Below are 19,404 nucleotides of genomic sequence, written 5' to 3'. Positions count from 1 at the left end.
CCCTTGATCTTCTGATTCTGTCATGATGCCCCTAGATTTGATGTACCACCTGGATTCTAGGCTCCTTGACACAGTCGAGGTTTGGTAAACCCTTTTGATTTGATCTACTGAAATGTTATTCTAACTTTAAACAACAAAACAAACAAAACACTTAAAATCTACCATCGCTTATTTCTGACATGGAGGAGTGAGTGGAAGAGGCTATCAAAAACCAGTTTGATCCCTGCCTCGGATGGAAGTTTTTTGTGCTTTGCTTTGCCCAGTGGCCTTGGAGGAAACGGAGGGGAGAAAGAACAGACATTGGCCGTGTTCTGGCTTCTCACCTGGACTTTCCCAGATGCTTTCACAATGGTAATTACTCAGAGGAAGGCTAAGGATGTTGGGGTCTCTCAGGAAAGGGAAACAGCAGCAGTATAGGCTCCAGTTTCTAGGCTTTTGGAAAGCATCAGCTTAGAAATACGGTTTGTAAGTGTGGCTGGCCCATCAATGAGCCGTCTATGCATGTGTTTTTCAATACCTTGTCCCAAACTGGGGCCTATGTACACTGGGCACACAAGGCAAGGTCAGGGGTAGCTCTGGCAATTACCTGGCTAATTTGAAGACCACATCCCATCAAATGGGGGACATCAACAGAGTGCACCCAGGGCATAAATTATTCTGCTTGGTTGTCTGCACTGATCACATTAACTGGGTAAGAGCCAAAATCCATTCCCTCTGTGCTGTGGGGAGGCCGTTGTAATTAAGTTCCGTTTCTCTCCAGGGGGCAGCTGATTTTGGTTTCTCAGCCACTTTGCAGTTTAACTTCAAAAGAGAAAGAGGAAAGAAAAAAGAGGTAAACTGTTCCCTCACTTTATTATTCTATATATTCTGCTGTATCATTGTGACTCTGGTTAATATTAACTTTGGGTCTGTTTGCTTTGAATAATATACTTGGAATCTTGTGATACTTAACAGAATTTAGTCTCACCAGCTGAGGAAAATGGTTGGCCTTGCCCAAGACCAGCTACTTAATTTGTGAGGCCCAGTACAAATTGAAAAAATGTGGGCCCTTGGGCGCCTGTGTGGCTCAGTTGGTTAAGCGACTGCCTTCGGCTCAGGTCATGATCCTGGAGTCCCGGGATCGAGTCCTGCATTGGGCTCCCTGCTCGGCAGGGAGTCTGCTTCTCCCTCTGACCCTCCCCCCCCTCATCCTCTCTCTATCTCTTTCTCTCTCTCAAATAAATAAATAAATAAAATATTTAAAAAAAAAGAAAAAATGTAGGCCCTTGTTTAAAAATTGTCAAGAATTTCAAAATGGTGTCAGCAGAGCATTAGACCAAGTATGGGGCCTTTTCAAGCATGGGGCCGAGTGTAACTACGAAGGGCACTTGCTGGTGAACTGGCTCTGGCCTCACACCTAGGCTGAGGATGACATCATCTTGCTAATGTAGCACCTTCCACGCCCCTGCAAAAAGTGACCGGGCCAGTTTACTCTGCCTCAGTGGGAGCACACTCTTATGCAGGGGCAAGGACACAGCAAGCAGGCTGGACACCTCTTGTTGGCTCTTCTGTGTTCTCTTTCCTCCCTCATCCACCTGCTCTGTGCCCCGAGAGGCATCAGGGGCCATCTTTGTCTTTGATTTCTGGTATAATTTGGCCAGTGGTGGGTCCAGCCTGCCACTGGGAGAGTGGGAGGAGAGTGGGGGGGGGGTTGATTATTTCCCCTTTCCCTCCTGCTGGGTTGCATGCTGCAGGCTGGCTTCATCTGTGTGCTGAAGGCCACAGCTCCTGCCAGGTACCTTCTCCATCCAGCCACCTTCTTTGGAGTTCCTTTACGCCCCCATCAACCCCCACATCACACCCTGAGGCCTGGGGAGGGTAATGGCTTCCTGCTGTTGCCAGCCTTCATTGCTTTTCTAAACCCTTCCTTACTCTTTTCTCAGTACCTCTCCAATAGGAGGACTCCTCAGTAGGATGAAAAAGCACCCCCTGTTTCCTACCTGGGCCCTGGCTGATTGAGCCGCCCTCTGCCAGGGTTGGACCATACCTTGCGCTGCTAGAGAACAGAAAGAGAAGCTGATGGCTCTCCTAAGTGCTGCACCAACCCCCCGGGTCAGCCTGGGCCAACAGGAAGCAGTGCACACACATCCGCAGGGGCAGGGAGCATACGCTTTGGAGTCAGGCATTTGAATTCTCTTACCAGAGAATACTCGACACTTGGACGAGTCATAGAAAATGAGCATAATGACAGTTCACTTCTAGGGTTGTTTTGAGCCTGGAGTGAGATCATATGGGCATCATGCCTACCACAGTGCCTGGTGTACAGTAAGTGCTCAAGAAGCATGGTTGCTTTTACCACAATTTCTATGGCGTATCTCACTCAAGGGCATCCACTGTCTACTTGGTCTCCCATCTGAACTGCGGCTTATGGCCTGGACTCCATGAATGATTATCAATTTTTCACTGCTTCATTATTGTTTTGGGTCTTGTTTCTGCCTTCTCAGATTGTAGTGTTCTGGAAGTCAGGGATTCTATCTTATAAAATTTTTTGGAACTAATCTAAGTTCTCAACATAGTTGCTAGCATGTTGTTATTTGGTCAAGAAATATGTGTTGGTTAAATATAAGGGGATCGTATAATTTATTGTTCACACTGGGATACTTTTGAAAGTGAAAGAGGAGTATTTTTAATAATTACACCAACACAAGAGGCACAAACAGGGACTGTCTTAGGCAAACAGGGACATAGAGTCACTCTAGTTAAGTGGAGCATAAGATAGTTTTCCAAATGTTTTAAAATTTGTCAGCCTACCCTCTTTTGTATTAGTCTGCCTTGGGTTTATGAGATCAAAACATGAGATTTAAAAAATGTAGGAAAAATACGTCTAGCATTCCTAGTAGATATTTGGCCCAAATTTGAGGCAATGAATTAGGGCTTCTTGTATAGCGACCTACCTCTATATCTTATTAGCCTACTTTACACTGGATACCTACTTACGCGACTTTCTTCTGTACTTACCTTTTTTCTCTTTCTATATATAGTCTAGTTATTGTCCTTCTTGCAATAGTGATCACTTACGTTCAGAGATGGCAAAAATAGATTTATATACATATATTTTTCTGAACATCTCTGTCTTTGTATTTCTGGTTGCCTAGGTGACATTTCCAAGAGAATGTGTGCTAATCTGCTATTATTACAGCAGAGATAAGATGGAAACTATTTTTAGGCCCTTTTATACCTCCCCTTTTCTCCACCAGACCATTTAATTAGTTTATTTCTTCTGTTTCTATTATTGGAAGGCCACGTGTAACTTCCTTCCTCTGGTGCTGATTTGGGGACTGTAACTTTCTGAAAATTGATGTAATTCAGTCCTTTCTTCATTCAGAATTACGAAATCTGTGTGGATAGTCTATTCACTTGGGTAGTTGATACCAGTTGTTTTTCTTACAGATTGTCCAAACCAGGCTTAGGCAGGAGAGATTTGGGGCGTAAGTGAAAAAGAACGTGGGTGCAATGTGTAGTTCTGTAGCAGCAAGAGCATATCCACTCCGGAGCCCTGATTAGCCTGGCTTTAGTCTTCCCGCTGTCGCTTACTAGAGCACGGCCTCCTGGAACTTGTAGCTTTAGGTAATAACTGGTGCAACCATGGTCCTGCTTCATGGGGTGGTTGTAAGGGTTGAGAAGGTTAAGTGGGCTAACACAGGTGAGCGTGAGGCTGCAACATTTCCCCTACAGAAGTTGTGCTGCTAGTGTGGCTGTTCTTTCATAACAAAGGTGCAAGTGCACCACCATTCAGAAAAAATACTGTCACACAAGATAGTGCAAATACTTGAATTTACTAAGGAGATAAATTCAAGGGATCATTCTTTTTTTTTTTTCTTTTTGTACTGGGGAAGATTTTACTGAATTATCTAGTATAGATGCACTATGGAGCCAATTCTGTGATGGAGGGAAAAACAGAGTATCCAAGATACACAAAGAAGCGACGAACTGGGGGACATGCGCAGAGTGATTTGAAAGACACAACCCACCGCACCTCCCCAAGTGAAAAGATATATGGAGATGACTCTGTTCACTCATCTTTCATTTTATATCACTAATAAACCATTAACAGGTACAATCATCACTGGCCTTTGATCCGTGGAGCTTCCATCATACTCTTACACTCAAACAATATATTCTGAATCCTTGACACCAAGTTCCAGGCACTGGGCTGACTCAGGGGGAATAAGTATGTTTCAGGCTGGCTCCCCAGCCTTTGACTTGCTTACAAACATGCTGGCCAATCATTACAGAGCTCCTTGATTCGAGGGACGACAGAACGAGTGTCAAGGGATCCTGGAAAAGAAAAAATGAGGGGGGTAATTGAATCCTAGTGTACGGGGAGGGTGAGCACCCATGGTCAGGAAAGCCTTTTCAGGCGAGGGGAGGTTAATGAGGTAGGTACTTTTAGAATCCCCATTTTACAGAGGAGAAATAATACAGTCAGAGATATTCCCTTGTGTCAGGCTGCATAAGTACTTGAGAGAGCCAGATTGAAATTCTAGGTCATTTGGTTTGTAAAACACCGTATTTTCTCTCATTGACTACTACTAAAAGCACTTCATCTGACTGTTTCCCTTTACTATATCCTGAAATCCTCTCAGGTATGTTGTGGTCACTCTCCTCTTAAAAGCTGGTTCCAGCTGTGAATACTAAAGGGCTCTGGGAAGTTCTGAACATTCTCTATCCCAGGTAACAGCTGTTCCGGAGAGCTCCTCTCTTAGAATTGTAATCCATCATCCCACTAAGTAAAGTGCTCGACGTCCCACAAAGATGCTTCTAATGTCGCTGTCACTTTCCAATCTGCCTGTTCCTTCCTATTCTAGAAAAAAGGCAGAAACATGTATCGGACTTGTTGGTCTCACAGCAGATCCCCTCAGCATTAGAACATTCCATAGAAGCAACGTTCTCCTGGGTGTCTGGGTCTTCCTTTCAGATTCCATTTCCCTTTGATGAGGGATTATTTCACTGGAAAAGGGATTTTCATGATCCTGGTTGCCTGATGCCAGCAGAGGGTCTCGCTCAACACCTGCCCAGCTGCTGAGGAGGGAGAGAGGCGTGTGCGGGAGCCACGGGTAACCGGGATCATTCTTTTCCTTCACTAAAATTGTTTTTTACTAATATCTTTTACTAACATTTTCTTTTATAAGTTGGCGTTAATATTTGGACTATTTTCTTTCATTATTATTTTTTAGAGATTTTATTTTTTAAGTCATCTCTATACCTAACGTACGGCTCAAACTCACAACCCTGAGATCAAGATCAAGAGTTGTATGCTGTATGGACTTAGCCAGCCAGGCTCCCATTGTTTCATTATTTTTATGTAAAGATATATATGATGCATATCTCTGAAGTACCATGCAATAAGAGAGTGTGAGTGTTTATCTGACCCTTTAATGCACCCGAAGGGGAAATATTTAGCCTGACTCAGTATTAGGGATAGGGCCTGAAATACTGCAACAGGGATCTGAGATTATTAATTTGGATTGTATGGCAAGTGTGAGAGGAGAGATGGACTTTAATCTGTTGTTATTTAAAACTGTTTAATATTGGGGTATGGTCCTGGCTGGGTTTCCTATGGTTCTCACTCTTTTGCATTGTTATTCTTTTTAGATAAATAGATTTATCATTTATCACTTAGATTTAGCATTTGATAAGTAAGGTAGATTGCTACCTCTTTGTCCTGGACTTTGTTTTGCTGCCCTTGAGGATAGAGAAAGGGAGGAGGAAGCATATAGATGGACAGACGCACAGACAGACACACACACACACACATTTCTTTAGACATGTGATCTAAAATTTCTAATAGAATACTTACAGGAAGAGCCCTTTGAGGGGCTTTTGTACTGTGACTCGTTGGAAGGGGAAGATTAGGATTTGGGAAGCCGGTGATGTTGAGTTCCCACCAACTCACCCTTTGGAAGACATGACAGCCACTTTCAAGCCAGGCCAAAGGACAAACAGTGAGAAGCAGGAGTCAGGTCTGGCCTCAGAAGTTTCTAGAGAGAGCAACAGGGAGACTGTGCCTTAGATTTTTCCAATGCAGCCATTTAAAGAATATGTTCCCCAGACCTTGGCCACTGTTCCCTCCATACCTTCGACCCAACCATTATAAAAGTAAGGCATTATCATGAAATAAGATCTGCATACAATAGAAAATTAGAAGAAAAAAAGTTACCATAATCCAAACTGCCATTCAAAGGCAAACATGGTTAATATTGGGAGCATTTCTATTCATGATTTTTATGAAGAAATATTTTTCTTAGTTACATAGTCATATTTTTATATAATTTTAAAATTAGTTTTTCATTTAACTGTATACCCTAAGCTGTGATATTGTGATATAATAAGAAATATATATTGGGTCTCTGTCCCCAGTTCCTGGCACAGAGCTCCTTAAAAACCCTTGGAATTTCTGAGTGATAGGGGTAAGAAGAGTGTCCTTTATCGTTCATAATAAACCCCTTTCAACCACATCTGCATTTATGCTAAAGGGGTGACTCTAGGAAGAGAGAGGCAGGTTGCCAAAGAAACCAACCATATGATTAGAGGGTTGAAAGTTTCAGGCTTCTCCTCTACCCCCAGGAAGGGAAAAGGGGCTGGAGATGAAATTCAATCACCTGTGGCCAATGATTTAATCAATTGTGTCTACATAATTGTAGAGCTTCCAAAAAATCCCATGTGATTTCACCATATGTGGAATTGAAGAAACAAAGCAAAGGAGCAAAGGGACAAAAGAGAGAGAGAGAGAGGCAAACCAAGAAACAGACTCTTAACTATAGAGAACAAACTGATGATTACCGGAGGGGAGGTGGGTAGGGGGATGGGTAAATTAGGGGGTGGGGATTAAGGAGGGCACTTGTGATAAGCAACAGTGCTGTATGGCAATGTTGAATCCCTCTATTGTACACCTGAAACTAATATTACATTGTATGTTAACTAACTGGAATTGAAATAAAAAGTTAGAAAAAAGCCTGAACAGTTGAGTTCACAGAGCTCCCAGGTGGCTGAGCACATCTAGGTGCTGGTAAGGTGGTCTGCCCAGAGAAAACATGGACGCTCCACACCCCTTCCCCCACACCTTGTCCTGTGCATCTTTTCCATCTGGCTGTTCTTGAACCATATCCTTTCATAATAAACCAACAATCTAGTAAGTAAACTGTTTTCCTAAGTTCTGTGGGCTGTTCTGGCGAATTATTGAATCCGAGGAGGGTGTCATGGGAACCCCTGATTTACAGCCAATTGGTCAGAAGTACAAGTATCTGGAACTTCAACTGGCATTTGAATTGGGGGGGGCAGTCTTGTGGGACTAAGCCCTCAGTCTGTGGGGGCTGCACTGACTCTGGGTTGTTAGCATCAGAATTGAATCTGGAGAATTTTATATTTTGTTTTATATTCTTTGTAGACAATGCTTAATTAGGCACATAATATTTCATCAAATGGATATCCCTCAGTTCACTTAGCCATTCCATTATTGGTTATTTGGTCAAAATTTTAAATAATTTTTTTTTTTGCTATTGTCAGTTTTATACAAAATCTTTTTCTCTAGATAAGATTATAGCCTATGATGTATTTCCAGTGGATTTACTAGGTTGGATGTTTGAACTTGTGTTAAAAATTCTCAACTCATTTTGCCATTTGCTTTCTAAATGGAAATCTGGAAATTAATTTGGAAGTTTAAGCAATTTGCATTGTATGACTGTGTTGGTTTCATCTATTTGTCTCTTACCTTGAATATAATTACTTTGAAATTCTTTTTCTAATCCTTTTTCTATTTTTGATCACCAAAAATACTTTATTTGCCTTTCTGCTTCTCTGATAACTAGTGGAGTTGAACAGTTGTTTTCAGATTGTATACTAGTTGCATTTCTTCTTTTCCTGATTTTCTATTGTATGTTCTTTGCCTTTAGATGTTTTTTGCATCAGTCATAATTAATTTTTTTTCAAATTATAATTCAGGACAAACACACATTAAGGGCTTTCCTGGCCAGTCTTTACTCCCATGCCTTCCCAGTTGCTGGTGTTAAAGGCCTAAGCTGTGTCTCCCTACTTTTCTCCTTGTTCGTGCATACAGATACAGTCTTTTTTTAAAGATCAAAGAGGCTCATTTTTTATTACCAAAACAGTCATATAATACACATTTTTCTATAAACTTGATTTGTTTTTCATTAAAATATATCTCATGGGCATAAGGTCTTTAATAATTTGTAATAAAATATCTTTGGGCACATTTGCTACAGTTATTTCCCCAGTGAATTGCTTGCACATTTGAATCAGTTTTCAGTTGGTAAGTGGGCAAATGTTTCACTATGATTTCTTCTATTGATAGGACAGCCTGCTCCATTCTTTCACAGGGTTTGATAAATAGCTCTGTTTTCTACTGGTTTTGAAGAATTCTTCACATTAAAAGTCCCATATTATTATTTAACACACTATAATTTATTTTGGTGTAGAGCAGGGAGGCAATGAGGAAGTAAACTGATTATTTTTCTCTTTTAAGTTGCTAATTGTCCCAGCACCCTTTACTAAATGGTGTTTTTCTTTTTCTTTTAAGATTTATTTATTTAAGGGGCATCTGGGTGGCTCAGTTGTTAAGCGTCTGCCTTCAGCTCAGATCATGATCTTGGGGCCTGGGATCGAGCCCCACATTGGGCTCCCTGCTCAGCAGAGAGCTTGCTTCTCCCTCTCCCGCTTCTCCTGCTTGTGCTCTCTCTGTCCCTCTCTGTCTCTCTCTCTCTCTGGCAAATAAATAAATAATAAATAAAATCTTAAAACAAAAAGATTTATTTATTTGAGAGAGAGAGAGAGAGAGAGAATGAGCTTGTGAGCAGGGGAAGTGGCAGAGGGAGAGGGAGAGAGAATCTCAAGCAGACTCCCTGCTGAGCATGGAGCCTGATGTGGGGCTTGATCCCACAACCCTGAGATCATGACCTGACCCGAAATCAAGAGTCGGATGCACAACCAACTGAGCCACCAAGGCGCCCCGGTGTTTTGTTTTGTTTTAACTTTCCATAATGCAAATGACTTTTCTTATTTGTGCAACCATAAACAAGTGGCATCGTAATCAGAAGGGTCTTTTCTAAGGGAAGGACGGTTTTGCAATTCCCTGGAATGAGGTGTTTACACCGAGAATAACTTGGTCCTGTCAGGCCCAGATTTTGCCTTGTAACATGGACATCCCCATGCAGCTTGTCGGTGTGTCTGAGAAGACTGGAGTGCGTCTATTCATCTGTTTCTACTGCGTTGCCACCAGGTGGTAGAACCACAAATATAATCTCATTTTACAGGTGAAGAAGCCAGCAAATGTCAGTGAGTCACTCAGGGTTATTCCTGCTTTTCCATCTGACCATTTATCATTTTCTATCATGCTGTCTGTTGTTCTGTTTTTCCTTCTGATTCCCTTTTATAGTGTTAAATGTAACTTTGAAACCTCAAGTTTGATCACCACGTAGGGACTCTCAGGGAGGTCAAAATGACAGTTTTGCCTAGAAATAAGCGCTCTTCCGGGAGTATTATTATTGTTATTTATTTATTTAATAAACATTTGTTGTGTGTCTGCTCTGTTCAAGGCACTCTGCTGGATACGGGAAATACAAGGTGAATAAAACACTTTTTACTCTCCCCAATGGATTTACACTCGTTACTTTAGCGTTGTTTTAGTTACTTTTATTAAGTTGAGTCCTTCACTAAAGGATGTCAGTATTTCCTGTTGCACTCACCCTCATGTCTTGAAACCTCATGACGGGGCATGATGTTTTCTACGGAACAAGTCTTGCGAGTGCATTGGATATTGTACCCTTATTCAAAGCACTGCCGTGCGGTACTTAAAACACCTGAGGACTTGCCCGATGCATATTTTACAAGTTAAGACCAGCCAGAGACCTGCAGTATCAGTGTCTCCTGTTTCTAAATACGCTTTTCGGCCCCAGCGTCTCTTCCTTTGGACATTTAGGTTACTCATTTGGCTAACCAGGATCTAAAAATAAACCTAGAAACTTTGGGAGGTTTTTTTTTTTTTTTCCCTTGGCTGATTGATGTGTGTTTTTGTGTCGTCCCAACTGCGCTGTGTAACTATTTACTTTTGCATTATGTATAGTACTTAGCAACCACCGTGGACATGAAAGCTAAGAGCACAGGCAGTCCCCAGCTGAGCTGGGGGAACGGGCCAGCCCAAGCCCTCAGAGAATTCTCCTTCCCTCCCCCCCCCATTCTTGCGTGCCGTGGCCCCGGCCTCCACCCTGCTCGCCTCCAGTTCCTGCTTTCTGCCTTCTCTGCTAGTGGCCAAGTGGGGACCCGAAGGAGGGACCAGAAGGACCCCTTCTGCTTCTGCCCTTACCCATCTTGGTGCCCTTTGCTGGTCAGTGTGGGGGGGATGAGAGGAAGGAGGGCAGGCCTTGGCCACCACGGATGTCTTGGCACTGGTGACAGTCCCGTAGGGTCAGAAGCCCTGAAACACTATGTCTTATTTGGAATTCTGAATGCATTTTCATAAAGGAAGGTCACGCCTTGTGTCTGGACCGTGCAGGACCCACAGGACAAAACGATGTGATTCCTTAGGAACTCTGGGGTTAGGATGGCTCTTTTAGGGAGACATCGTCAGTGCTTGGAGAAGACATTCTGGAGTCTAAGCATTCCAGGTTGGAACTTGATCAGAGACGTAGCACGATCAGCGTGTAATTCAAGGACTGACCGTAAAGTCACAAAGTGGCTTATCCCCACGTGGGAATGTCCTCTTGCCTGAAACTCCGGAGTGTGCCTGATGTGTTTAGCTCTTCTCTCCCCTGGTCCTCTTCTGTAGCTGTAAGAATACGCTAGTTCTCTGGCTTTTAGAGCAATAATTGTACTCAAAAACTCATATCCTGATTCTACCAAAAGAAGGGAGGGAGAAAGACCTAGAGAATATAAGTTTAATCCTTTGATTATTGCCTTTTAGCAAAGAATGCAAAACCAAATACACCAGAGTCTTTGTGAAAGGCCCTTGTTTTTTTGCCTTAAGAAATCAAATTTCTCTTCCTTTCTCAGGACTCCTGTATGCCTCTTATTCTTCATACGTTTTAGGGAACAGATTTGAAGAATATTTGTGTGGACTTTTTTTCCCCTGTGGAAATGGATTTTTTTTCTAAATAAAAAGGATATTTGAAAGGTGATTCATATCATCTTTCTTTAACATTTTTTTTTTTTAAGACTGGAAAGCATGGACCAACAGTTCAGAACGATTGAACAATATTTTTTGGAGAGGGACAAAGTCCGTACAGTTGTTTATGTAGCTTTTACAGAAGGGGACAGAACAGCTAGAGTAAAACCGTCAGGCTTGAGGTGAATTTTTTTCCAACCTCAGAAGGGGTGGGACTGCTCAAAACAGGAAGTAATCACAGTATAGTGGTTTGAGTCACGAGAGAAGGCTTCTGGATTTGCCTTAGCTGTTTCCGTCATGCCCAAAGTCTCCTATTTCTCACAGCACCTGCATCTTTTGCGGGGCACACACACCGTGCCCCCGGCACCTGCCTCACAAGAATAATTTGCTGTAAAAAGAGCTAGAGCTGGAGACTGCAATTGAAGAGGAGGCTAAGCTTTGAGCAGTTGTAGGCAGAGAGGAGAAGTCTTGGGAGTTGGCCTGTCAGCCCTGGTGTACAGAATTAACTAGTACTCAGGGGTCAGTGGGGGGACCCAAAAGGGCACAATACAGAGCAAGGATGAGAACATCATACTCTCTTTCAGGTGTTACCGGATTCAGCACTTTTGCATGCTACCCATGGCTAAGGTTTTCTCCCGTCAAAGAGGATTTTACACTGTAGCTATATCTGGAGATTGACAGTTCTATATATATGTATATATTGTGTAGAAATATATTCATATTCAAGTTAATCATTTAGTGAACTGTTGCTTTAGTTTGGGCCCTCTCGATGGTCAAGGACAAGGACATCACTCCAACTCATTCAAATTCAAGGGGCTCGTTGTGACATCACTACAACTATCATTGTGTTATTCTGAGTATATTATCACACAGACTCTTCTCCCCTACCCCGGGAGGCAGCGGGTTATCATCCTTATTCTGCTGAGGAGGAGCAGGTGTAGAGAATGTGGCCTCAGGCACGTGGATGGGCAGCAGGTCGAGACACACACCCCGGTGGTCACTTGGGAGCCATACTCTCTAACCCCTGGACTGCTCTGCCCCTTGAAAGGGTTCTGTGCCTGTGAAACAAAGCAGAGCTGGGGCTCATGGTGGCCAAAACATAGGTCTGGAAAATTGGGAAGGGAGTCAGTATCTTTCTCAGAGGTCATATGGTCTCTGCTCAATTGCCTTCTCTCTTTTTCTCTCCTATCTTCTTTTGCTGATTCATTTTACATATGGCCCCTGAATGGCCAACCCATAAGGCTGCTGGCTGAGACCTCAGTATTTCCTAGCTTGAACTTGTAAGTGAGGGCTTCCTATTGGTCCAGCTCACCGAGCCAGTCCACATAGCCACTGGAGCCTGGCCAGCAAAATAATTAGCTGCCTTTGGGTTGGTTGTTCATCCCAGGTCCATTGGTGGGCTGCCTCATGCACAGACTTCTTTAGCATCATTTCCCTGAGCAGGGGAGTGTGGGTAAGGCAGCACATGCTGGAATGGGAAGTTGTTCATAGCAGGGATTTAACGTCTCTGGTACAAGCTCATTTTATACTTTAATATTGGAAGCTAACTGCTTTAACACTTCTGCTACCTTTATAAAGTCTCAGCTTAAGGGAATCTGTATCTGTTATGACTCTTTAGGTTGCCACAGATAGGAACCTGATTCAAAGGGACTTAGAAAAAAAATCAAATTAATCGGTTCTTGTAACTATAGAGGCAAAGGTGTGGCTGAATCCAGGTCTCAAACAATATCCTCAGAAATCTCTTTGCTCTGCATTTTTCTGCATTGGTTCATCATCAAGCAGGCCCTCCGTTCATGACATCGAGACACTACCAGAAGCTCCAGGTTTACTAGATGAGACACCTCAGCAAGCAGCTTCTTTTTCCCTATAGTTCCATCAAGATTTTCCATTCTCATTGCCCTGAATGGGTTACATGCCGGTCTTTTTTTTTTTTAAGATTTTATTTATTTATTCATGAGAGACAGAGGAAGAGAGAGAGAGAGAGAGAGAGAAGCAGAGGGAGAAGCAGGCTCCGAAGGAGCAGGGGGCCCAATGCGGGACTCGATCCCAGGACCCTGGGATCATGACCTGAGCCGAAGGCAGACGCTTAACCATCTGAGCCAGCCAGGCGCCCAACATGCCAGTCTTTCAACCAAACATGGCAGCCAGGCTGATTGGTCAGTCCTGGGTCAAACTGACCCCTGGAGAAGGACTAAACCACCCTCTTATTAAAGCACATGGACTGGGCATGGGGGAGTATGGTCTCCAGTGACAAGTGAGATGTAAGTACTCAAAGGAATGGGAATGGATGCTGCCCAGGCAAAAATAACCCATGTCCACTTCAGAATATGTTCAGGTATGTTATAAATAACAGGAAACCCATAATCAAGATTTTGGGACTCAGGGTAAGCAGTCTGAGTCACTAACCTCATCTTTTTTGTATGTGATAATTCCCAAACCCTAGGAAATCCAAAGTGTTTGGAAAAGCCTAAATCTTCGGTTTGTTAGGTCATTAATCCTGAAAGATGATGCTATTAAACCAAAGGAAATTATTATTAAGATGTGCATCTTCTTGGGAAAGTTAATTGCAGGATGATGGCTTTGCCTTCAGTTTTTATCAAGTATGGGGTTAAGACTTGAAAGGCTTTTGTTAGGTGCCCTCTGTTTAAAGTCCAAGTTATTCTGGCATTGAAATGAGTTTGGTGAATTACATAAAGATTTTATGTAAACCTTTCTCAGAGCCTAGGATTTAAGACCCAGTTTATCTAGGTAATGATTAAATTGCCTTGTTTATATATCAATGATCCTAACACCCACTGGGAAATAGTTGCTTTGTTTTTAACTATCTCATAAATCAAAACTTCAAGGCGGGGAGGTTAAAATAGCAGGTCCTCATGCTCACAGATATAGGTTGAATCTATGAAACCTCAGGTCCTGAGCATTAGTTTGGGGGTAGGTGTGTGTGTGTGTGTGTGTGTGTGTGTGTGTGTGTATAGATAAACTTTATGCTGACAAAGTTGCCCCGTCTCTTTGCTTACTGTACATACTTCAATGGGCCCAGCTGTCTTTGACAACAAACGATCAGCTTCTTTTGCCAATCAAAGTTTTACGGACAGTTGCCTTAATTTCTTTTACTTATTTAAAATTTTATATTTATAGGATTTAAAAAGCTCCTTCATATGCCAAAATGTGTTTCTTTTCTCTTGACTTTCATTTAATTCTGCAACTATTATTTGGTTTTATGCTGGTTTGAGGTTCTCAAATGCAAACAACAGTGCCCACTCTGGCTAGTTTACACAGAAAGGGAGGGTTTTTTAAAGGATATTAAGAGCTCGAAGAATTTCTGGGAGGACCAGAGTCAGACTTGGAGGCCATGTAGCCAGAACACTACACAAATTATACCTGGTGGCTCCAGTGGAGACCCTAGTGTGGCTACCAAAGAACATAGGTCCCTCTGCTCATGCCAGAGAGTGAGTTCTTTGTGCTGGGCTCCCAGAGTTCCCATCACTGTTGCGTCTGCAAACTGGGTGTCTCTCTGCCACATTCCACCAATCCCCACCACAGTGAATTCCACATGGTACCTCCTTCTTTCTTTCTTTCTATCCTTTTTTTTTTTTTTTTAAAGATTTTAATCTATTTATCTGAAAAAGAGAGCAAGGACATGAGCATGGGGGAGGGGCAAAAGCAGATTCCCTGCTAAGCAGGGAGCCTGATGCGGGGCCGACCCCAGGACCCCAAGATCATGACCTAAGCCAAAGGCAGATACTTAACTGACTAAGCCACCCAGGTGCCCCAGTACTTCCTTCTTTAACCCCACTCTTCTGAAAAGAATTTTTGCATGGATGCTGCTGACTGATGGAACCCGGGTCACATGCCTGTACCTTAGGTGCAAGGTAGGCTGGATAGGCAAATGCCTGACTTCCATCTTGGGGAGGTGAGGACTCGTAAGGTAGGCAATACCTTTCTCAAATGTGGAAGAGTATTCCAAAAAATGCTCTTTGGTCACAAAATATGAGAAATCACTACACATCCTCAAGAAAAGGGTCTTATCTCTGGATACTTTGTTGTTCTAAAACAGTGGTTACCATTCTTAGCTGTAGGACTATTCCCTACTGAGTGTAATTTGAATGACCCCAGGAAGGACCCCCTGGCATGATGCCATATAGGAGATTCATTACTTTTAATTAAGCAGAAATCTAGTTACCTCCCAGGCCACACACCTCTTTACTGCCCTTGGTTGCCTCGACAGTATCAGCTAAATCAGTCTCATACCTTCCCTGTACAAAGGCAGGGGGTTGGTCTATTATAAAGCAAAGATGAGGCTTCTGATGCTCAGAGAGGGTAACCCACCTGCCCAAAGTCACACAGCCCATCAGTGAATATAACCCAAGGCTGTCTCCAGAGCCTACTCCCTTAAACAATTCTGCAATATTGCCTTTGGAAACTTGAGAGTTTTCCTCATCAGTAGTGTGTGATGGACCTCTGCTGAACCCCAGCATTGTCCTTCTGCCCCTTCAAAGATGAATTGTGCAATACAAGTGAGGAGTGTGGGATTTACCTTATGTCTTTGCCATGGCTAAGCCTCTGATAAAACCAGGAAATGAGTATTGTTATTTGCAAATGGAAGACATTCACTGGAAACTTCTAATTATATGGTTTTCTTTATAGTATAATTCACTATTAGATGGTGCCATGGACTGAATTGTGTCCCCCCATCTTTCCCAAATTCATATATTGAACCTTAACCCGCAGTGTGACTGTATTTAAAGATTGGTCTTTTAGGGAGATAATTAAGGTTAAATGAGGCCATAAATAAGGGTGGAGCTCTAATCTGATTGTATCCTTGTGAGAAGAGGAAGAGACACCAGAGATCTCTCTCTTCACACGCACAGAGAAAGGGTTATGTGAGGACACAGTGGAAAGGTGGCTCTCTGTAAGCCAGGAAGAGCACCTCACCAGAAAAAGAACAACAACAACAACAAAAACAAAAAAAACGAACGGCACCTTGATCTTGGACTTCCAGCTTCCAGAACTGTGAGAAAACAAATATCTTTGTTTAAGTCACCCAGCCAGTGGTATTCTGTTATGGCGGTCTGAGCAGACTAATATAAACAGATTTGCCTTAAATCCTGAACTGGGAGGTAGGAATGGTAGTTACATATGGAGCCAAAGCTAGAGGGTGAGACCACATCTGGTCAGGGGAGCAGAGGGAGTACCACATGAGAAGGGCACTAAATACTTGTTAAATTTAATTGAATATTACTGTCTAGCAATCAATTAATTCAAATTACACTTTTACACTAAAGTCATTATTTGCTTCATCTCTAGAATAGGAGTAATAGGAAAGGCACAAAAAATAAAATTCGTTATTTTGAAGAACAGAGGATGCATTTTAAGGGTTATCAGTTCTGTTCCAGAGTCACATTTTTAAAATAATGACTTTTAATAATAAATGTTAGTTTATTCTAAGATGTTTTATTATTTTGAAATTATCACCCCATTTCCCAAGTTTGTGAGATAGAAGATTAAAACATTGATTTTTTTTTTTTAGAGGTGTTATTTATTTGTCAGAGAGAGAGAGTGCACAAGCAGGGGGGAGCAAGGGGGGGGGGAGAAGCAGGCTCCCCTCTGAGCAGGGAGCCGGATATGGGGCTTGATCCCAGGACCCCAGGATCATGACCTGAGCCAGAAGGCAGATGCTTAACCCACTGAGCCACCCAGGCATCCCAACATTGATTCTGTTTAAAATTCAGGTTCCCACAGCCCCATTTGCAAGAGTTAGGGGGTGTTAATACTATTAAGTTGTCCTTCATGTGATTTGCATAAATGCTGCTCACATTTTTATTCCAGCCTTTCTTCAGTGGAATGTTCGTTTCTTCTCTGAGACTAATGTGGGAATCTGTTAAACTGGCCAACACACGAACAGCCTGTTCTTACATGTGCAGGAATTCTAAAGGCTGTCATTTTAAATATACAAAAGCAAAACAAAACACACATAAAACATCCCATTTCCACTTGTTTGTAGCTTCCTAGAATAAGCTTGTGGTTGTGCTATACTTGTATGCTTTAGAGTCGATGGCTAGGCCAGCCACACGGACTGGAAAGAACTCCTGTGCACAAGCTGATGCTGTTCAGGACTCAGCTTGCTCCCTTCCACTGTGCCTAAAGAGAATGCTGTCAACTCACCATCTAAATCAAGAGCTGCATGCTAGAGGCCTGCAGACGTGCTTTATTTGATCTGTAGTGTTTTTGGAACTTAAAAATTTGTTGCCAACTTAAAAAAAGAAAATAGAAGATGTCTCATAAAAATGTGGATTTCAGACTTCTCTTGAAAAATCATAATATCTGCCTATAATACTAGTCCAAGTCCTACACGGCAGCAGTCAGCGAGCTAAGCAATGCCTGTTCTTTTTAGAGAGGACACACGCACCCTCGTTCACCAGTCTCCACTCTTCCTGCTGTTACAAACCTCACTCTGCTTTACTCACCCCCAGGCCTGTCTGCCCCTGTAAGCATTTTCTTTTTTTGGGTGGTGGTGGTGGTAAAATATACATAGCATAAAATGTGCCGTTTAACCATTTCTAAGTATACAGTTCAGTGGTATTAAGTAATATTCACATACTGTGCAACCACCACCACCATCCGTCTCCAAAACTTTTTCATCTTTCCCAACCAAAAGTCTGTATTCATTAAATAACTTCTTACTCCCCACCACCCAGTTCCCTGGCAATCACCATTCTACTTTTTGTCTCTGAATGTGGCTACTCTAGGTCCCTAACATAAGTGGAATCATGCAGTATTTGTCCTTTGTGACTGGCATATTTCACTTAGCATTAATGTCTTCAAGGCTCCTCCATATCGTATATGTGTCAGAATTTTTTTTTCCTTTTTAAGGCTGATTAATAGTCCATTGTGGTATATGCCACATTTTGTTTATCTGTTCATCTGTCAATGGACTTGGGTTGTTCACCTTCCGGCTATTGGGAATAATGCTGCGATTAACACGTGGGCACAAATATCTCTTTGAGTCCTTAAGCATTTGCAGTTTGGGGCAATTTTCTCGATAATTTCCCAGCTATGCTTTCTTTCATTCGCTGGTCTCCCAAAGGCAAAGCCCTCCAGGACCAGGCTTTGGTTTAACAAATTAACTTCTTTGGGAAGCACTGAAAAACCTTCTTCAAGACATCTCATGAAAATGACTTCGATTCCTTAAAATTGTAAAAACTGGTTATTGTGAGATTTTCAAAACTTAATATCATATTAATAAAAATATCTGGAAATACCATCTTGTAATTTAGTCAGTCTTGAATTTAGTTATGAAAAACTCTTGTTTGAGGAAGAAATTTGCAATGTATTAGGTTTTCTTGATCCAAATGAAGCTTGTTCATCTTCCTTTGGTGTGCTGTGTATGCTAATGAGAGCTTTTTCTGGTAGGTGTTGATAAATGGGAAATATAAAAATAATTTCGATTTTATTTCTGAATTTTCAGGTTGCATTAAGCTGAGAAAAGTGTACTTTTTTTTTTTTTTTTTTTTTTTACTGAGTGCTAAATGGAAAGGTCAAATAAGTTTTTGCTCTTCTTTTTAACAGAGCGCTATTTCTGATTTTTTATTAAGGATAACATCAGCCTAAATATCACTATCTGACATAGGCATATGGCACTTCCATTTCTTAATTATGCGAACAAAATCTTGATGTCAACTTGGAATTTAGATTATTTAGATAGGCACTGGGCTAGAATTTGGCTTGCTGATATTTATTTACCATTTTGGACTAATGTAGCTGTGGACATAACTTCAGGAAATCAAGAGGGCAACTAGTATTGCTTAGAGAAAAGTAAGCTCTTTAAGAAACAAATTGTTTCTTTTTTTTTTTTAAAGATTTTATTTATTTATTCATGAGAGAGAGAGAGAAGCAGAGGGAGAAGCAGGCTCTCAAGGAGCAGGGAGCCCGATGCGGGACTCAATCCCAGGACCCTGGGATCATGACCTGAGCCAAAGGCAGACGCTTAACCATCTGAGCCACCCAGGCATCCCAAGAAACAAATTGTTTCTGAGTACTTACAAAGGAGTTAGAATTTACAGTGGAGATGCAAATCTCTTCCTTAAAGATGGTCCTCTCCTCATAGCTGTTTTCCAACTACACAAGATTTTAGAGCTCCCGGTTTTGGTGTTTTCTTAAAAGCTTTATGATTGCATTTCTTTAAGAGTGTTTTATAAACTAGACTTTTAAATTAAGGCAGCAAAGCTTTTGTCTGAATTACTGCTATA

At 42.0% G+C, this 19,404-nt stretch overlaps 1 protein-coding gene across 2 annotated transcripts in view; it reads left to right on the top strand.

Annotated features, from left to right (window-relative positions):
* Positions 1-19,404, top strand: part of NCALD (neurocalcin delta) — a 373,105-nt gene that overhangs the window by 7,633 nt on the left and 346,068 nt on the right. Inside the window, exon 1 of one of the 2 annotated variants that reach the window (XM_027622099.2) lies at positions 784-832. The exons of the other annotated variant lie outside the window; for it this stretch is intronic. The gene's annotated coding sequence lies outside the window, so the exon portion shown is untranslated. Of the gene's footprint in view, positions 1-783; positions 833-19,404 lie in introns of those variants that run through there. 2 annotated transcript variants of the gene reach the window in all.

Source organism: Zalophus californianus, chromosome 4, assembly GCF_009762305.2.
Source record: "Zalophus californianus isolate mZalCal1 chromosome 4, mZalCal1.pri.v2, whole genome shotgun sequence".
Lineage (NCBI taxonomy): Eukaryota > Metazoa > Chordata > Mammalia > Carnivora > Otariidae > Zalophus > Zalophus californianus.
The sequence above is the reverse complement of the archived record's forward strand: the minus strand, read 5'-3'. Positions and strand labels throughout refer to the sequence as shown.